Genomic DNA, 6201 nt, shown 5'->3' with positions numbered 1-6201 from the left:
GACTTTCAAAGGGTGTGAACTGTCTCCTCCCTCTATGCCCCTCCTCCAGACTCCAGTTTTAGTATTGTGCGCAGTGATACTGGATGCACTACAGGGGAGCTCTACTGAGTTTCTCTGAAAAGACTTGTTAGTTTTTTTTATTTTCAGGGAGGCTGCTGGCAACAGTCTCCCTGCTTCGTGGGACTTAGGGGAGAGAAGTATGACCAACTTCTAGTGAGTTCAATGGCTCTGCTTCAGGCTGACAGGACACCATTAGCTCCTGAGGGTGCTGATCGCTGGGTACGCCTAGATGCACACTCCCGCAGCCTGCCGTCACCCCCTTACAGAGCCAGAAGACAGGTGAGTAGCAGAAGAACAGAAGACTTCTTCTTCAGTGACGGCATTCTGAGGTACCGAGCAGCGAGCGGAACGCTGCGCGCCATGCTCCCACACAAACACAGGCACTGCAGGGTGCAGGGCACGGGGGGGGTGGGGGCACCCTGGGCAGCATACATTCCTCACAAAAGGCTGGAAAAAGTGGACATTAGTGCCTGGGCACTGTCCTTACCCCGCTAGCGTAATTAATTATTTCTGAGCGGGACAGATACGCGCCATTACAGCGGCGGGGCTTCTTCCTCACCTCACCAGAACATCTTTAGAGCATTACAAGTCTATCACTATAGAGTTTATTATTTCCCAGACGGTGTACTTTTGGCGCTGGATTGTGAGCTGAAAAATCCTCTGTGTCCCTCTGACAGATTTACTGACGGTCTGTCCCCCATAAGCCGGTGTGTCTGTGGGTACTTGGTATATGTGTGTCAACATGTCGGTGGCTGAATGTTTTTCCCAAGAGGAAACTATGGCCCTCATTCCGAGTCGTTCGCTCGGTATTTTTCATCGCATCGCAGTGAAATTCCGCTTAGTGCGCATGCGCAATATTCACACTGCGACTGCGCCAAGTATCTTTGCTATGAAGATAGTATTTTTACTCACGGCTTTTTCATCGCTCCGGCGATCGTAATGTGATTGACAGGAAATGGGTGTTACTGGGCGGAAACATGGCGTTTTATGGGCGTGTGGCTGAAAACGCTACCGTTTCCGGAAAAAACGCAGGAGTGGCCGGAGAAACGGGGGAGTGGTTGGGCGAACGCTGGGTGTGTTTGTGACGTCAAACCAGGAACGACAAGCACTGAACTGATCGCACAGGCAGAGTAAGTGTGGAGCTACTCTAAAACTGCTAAGTAGTTTGTGATCGCAATATTGCGAATACATCGGTCGTAATTTTAAGATGCTAAGATACACTCCCAGTAGGCGGCGGCTTAGCGTGTGTAACTCTGCTAAATTCGCCTTGCGACCGATCAACTCGGAATGAGGGCCTATATTAGGAATGCAGACATATGATGGTGGCCCTGTTGGCACCACCAATAACTGACTGGGTAAATGTTTCAGTAATATCAGAGTAAGGTTGGATAAATCTGTGTCCCAGACACAGACGTAGAGAATAGATGTGATATTCATGGCTATGTTTCTTTTCCCTCAGGCCCCGCTGGGTCGCAAAAATGTTATTTTGCCCAGTTACTACACACTGATACTGACACGGATACTGATACTTATGTCGACCATAATGTTTCCTGATTAGATCCAATATTGGCAAGGAGCATTCAGTACATGATTGTGGATATTAAGGACATATTAAAATCACTGAAGACCCTGCTGTTCCTGACAAAGGGGTCTATATGTATGTATATATAGATATATAATGAAAGCTGATGTAACGTTCCTCCATCTCTGTTTGAGAAAGTCTGGGCCAGCTCGACAAGATGGTTTCAAATCCCCAAAAGGATTCTGGTTGTTTATTCATTTCCCGCCGCGGACAGAATAAAGTGGGAGTCACCCCCTGTTCTGCACGGGGCCCTGTCACAAATCCAGCGGATCGTATGCAGGAAGCTACATTATTTCTAGTTATGTAACCACGGGTACATTACTTAGACCTGCCATTACATGTGCATGGGTGAGTAGTAGTATTCAAGAATTGGTCGAATACCTTGTCATCCGATATAGATACCCTGGAGAGATGGGATACTCCTTACATTGTATCATATCAAGGACACTGCAGCATACTTACGTGAGACTGCAAGGGATATAGGACTCTTGAGTTCACGGGCCAATTTCATGGCAGTGTCGGATAGGAGGGCATTGTGGATTCACCAAGAGAATGCTGATGCTGACTCCAAGAAGAAAGGGAGTCTCTTCCCTATGAAGGTGAAGCCTTGTTTGGTGACTGCCTAGTTAATTTGATCTCGGCAGCTCCCGCAGGTAAGTCAACCTTCTTGCCCTATGTTCCGTCCCAACGGATGAAGACGCATCATTATCTGATGCAGTCATTTCGGCCCAATAGATATGCAAGAAGTTAAGATTCCCCTTTCTTTGCAGGTAGAGGAAGGAGAAGAGAGAAGAGGTCTGCATCCTCTTCAAGATCGCAGGAGCAGAGATCATCCTCTGCTTCTGCCAAATCCACTGCATGACGCTGGGGCTCTCTTGCAGGAGCCCGCACCAGTGGGGGCACGTCTAAAACTCTTCAGTCAGTTCTGGATTCATTCGGACATGGACTCGTGTGTTTTACAAATAGTGTCCCAAGGGTACAAACTGGGGTTTCAAGATGTTCCCCCTCACCGATTGTTCAAACATTAAGTTACTGTGCTATTCCTGGGTTATATAGCGCTGGGGTATGTGCTGGCATACTCTCTCTCTGTCTCTCCAAAGGGCCTTGTGGGGGAAATGTCTTCAGTAAAAGTATTCCCTGTGTGTGTGGTGTGTCGGTACGCGTGTGTCGACATGTCTGAGGAAGAAGGCTATATTAGAGAGGAGCGGGAGCAAATGAACGTGGTGTCTCCGCCGATACCTGATTGGATGGATATGTGGAATGTTTTAAATGCTAGTGTAAACTCATTGCACAAAAGATTAGACAAGGCAGAAGCTTTGGGACAGTCAGGGTCTCAACCAATGCCTAATCCTATGTCGCAGGGACTGTCAGGGTCTCATAAGCGCCCACTATCCAGATTGTTGACACAGATACCGACACGGATTCTGACTCCAGTGGCGATTACGATGATGCAAAGTTACAGCCAAAATTGGCAAAATACATTTGATATATGATTATGGCAATAAAAGATGTTTTGCACATCACAGAGGAGCCCCCTATCCCTGACAAGAGGGTACATATGTACAAGGGAAAGAAGCCTGAGGTAACCTTTCCCCCCTCACACGAGCTGAACGAGTTATGTGAAAAAGCTTGGGAATCTCCTGCAGATTTCCAAAAGGATTCCCCTTTCCCATCAACGGATAGGTTACGATGGGAATCCTCCCCTTGGGTGGACAAAGCATTAACACGCTTATCCAAGAAGGTAGCCCTCCCGTCCCAGGATACAGCTACCCTCAAAGAGTCTGCTGACCGCAAATAGGAGATTACCCTGAAGTCCATTTATACACATTCAGGTACCTTACTCAGACCGGCAATTGCGTTGGCCTGGGTGTGTAGTTCTGTAGCGGCATGGACGGATACCCTAGATAAGGCTACTATTTTATTGCCCCTGGGGCATATAAGAGATGCTGTCCTATATATGTGTGTATGCAAACTACAGGTGGTGCTGCAGGGCTCACACCCTTTTACTTGTCTTGTAGAGCAACTCTGGAGCTGTTAGTGGGTCCAGCTGCTGCAAGAAATCAGCTTGAATGCTTCAGGGGCTTGGGCATGGCCAACATGAGCCCCACACTGATGGGGGTGTATAAAGCGATCTAGGGGTCATCCAAGCGCAACCCCACAAAGGCCGCCATGCCCTGCGTGACCATTTTCTCTTTTCATATGCAGACGAGGGTTGCAGCCAACTATGCCCATTGCTTGGATGACATCACCGTATGCAAATCCGTCTGCTGCAGACCTTTCCCCAGGAATGCTTGTACTAGTTGTTGCATATGGTTTGATGTTTGAGGGTGCTTCAGTATTAGGCAGCCTTCCGCCCTCTCATGTTCATCTGAAAATATGTGGTCTCCCTGCAGTTCCCTTGTGCTTCCTCAGTTGAATCTCCTTAACTTGACGGGTGTGTGCCCGAGCAGCCGCCCTCCACAGCCCTATCCCAGCACATGCTTTTCTTGCGTATGAGATCTCTTGATCATGAAGATAGTTCTCACAGGGTGAGGTTCATCCATTACATTTTAAAGTAGGAAGGTACAAATTACATATTCAAATTACATATATGTGCTGGATTCAAATGTTTTCCCCCCTTCCTTTCTCAATTGTGCCCATCAGCAGCTATTCTAATGTTGCTGCCAATGGGTGTGACACATTCATTTCTTCTGTGGGGTACACTGGACTCCACAAGGATTCACATTGGGGTGTAGAGTAGGATCTTGATCTGAGGCACCAACAGGCTCAAAGCTTTTGACTGTTCCCAAGATGCTCAGCGCCCCCTCCTCTATAACCTCGCTTCCATGAACAGGGAGCACAGTTTGTAGTTGGTGCCTTCAGTAGCAGGCCACTTAAGAGGGGGCTGCCTCAGGCAGCCTATTCTTAGCTATTAATTTTGACAAGAAAAGAAGAACTTTTTTTTATAAGAATCTACAAGGGCTGCAGCAGGCTAGGTCTAATAGACATCTTTACTGCAGCTCCATCACTCCCAGCGGCGCAGTATACTCCCGCGCCCTGGTTGCTGGGTCACTGCAGCGGAGGCTCCGGTTTCTTCCTAAGGTCAGTCACACACACACCGCCCTCCGGGATCACGAGGCCGCTGATGAAAGGGAGGTAAGGGACTTCTGTGCCCACACTATACCGTGATCCAGCGTGGCTGTAGGGGGCGGGCCATGTGCGCACTGGCGTGGACACTGATTACTGGGCAGCTGCTCCACTAGCCACCAGGGACAGTTAAGGAGCACAGCTCTGGGGGGTTTTCTCTTATATTAACCCCATTTTGTACTACCCGCAGTGCATTGTGATAGGTAATAGAGCCTGATTCAGGTTGGATTGCAATCGCAATAAGCAGTCCAACTGCAAAAATTGCTAAGAGCATACGCATGCGCCTGCATTTTCTGCGGCACCCCGCAGTTAATGCGATTGCCTCTGACTGTCAATCGGTGCTGGGGGGGGGGGGGGGGTCAGCAACACTCCATTTCCAAGTCAGAGATGGAGCGGTGCGTGGGCAGGGCTTCAAAATGGGGTCGGCAACGGAGAAACAGGAGGCGTGGTCAGAGCGGTTGCATGACATCACATGCAGCAGCTGCGATCACAAAAATGGTGGCGGCTTCCTGCGCACACATACAGTCTGCACCAACAGGAGGCTAACCCATTTTTTATGATCACGCTGAACTGCACTGCGACTGCAATTTCAGCGTGGTCAAGAAGGGAGGCGGCATGCTGGGTGGCCCCAGCATGCGAACCAAAGGATTGCAAATTCTGTTACTTAGCAGAATTTGCAATCCTTACTGAATTAGGCCCATTGATTACAAAATGTATTTGTAAATATTTGAAGTTTTTCTTCAGGGACTAACACAAAAGATGCTTGGGGCTACTAACACATGGGTAAGCCACGTAAAGCTTCCCATGGGTCAGTGGCATCACAACGGGGTTGCGGCCCACACCCGAGTGTCACCCGCCAAGGGGGGTGACACCAAAGTGCCGGCTCCTCTTCAGTGACAGAATATGGGTGTTTCACTGTGACATTACGTGCAACACCCAGTTTCTGTCACTGTGCAGGAGCCAGCACCACTCACACACTAGTCCCCGGGTGCAGCACTCAACCCCCGGGATACCCGGAGCAACAAAATGGAGATTCAGGCCAACAGGCCACACCCCTACCTATGAGACCATGCCTCCATTTTACCATTGCGCTGCTTATCTGCGCGCACTGCATTACAATCTCCCTCGCTGCCTCTCTGGGTGTCACCAATGATAGTGACACCTTTGCCATGCTTGTAGCAGCTGGTCCTAAGATCTACGCCTCCAGCCCTGAGTATTTGCCCTTGTGACTTGTTGATCATCATAGCGAAGCAGATTCTTACAGAAAACTGCAGGGGCTTAGATTGAAAAGAAAAACATTGACGAACCCATCATTTCAGCAACAGGGTCTGCCACACGGCTGACTGAAATGACTGGTTGGTTTGGACCCCCACCAAAAAAGAAGCAATCAATCTCTCCTTGCACAAACTGGCTCTACAGAGGCAAGATGTCCA

Source organism: Pseudophryne corroboree, unplaced genomic scaffold (genome assembly GCF_028390025.1).
Source record: "Pseudophryne corroboree isolate aPseCor3 unplaced genomic scaffold, aPseCor3.hap2 scaffold_138, whole genome shotgun sequence".
NCBI classification, from domain to species: Eukaryota; Metazoa; Chordata; class Amphibia; order Anura; family Myobatrachidae; genus Pseudophryne; species Pseudophryne corroboree.
This window is presented reverse-complemented; position numbering follows the sequence as displayed.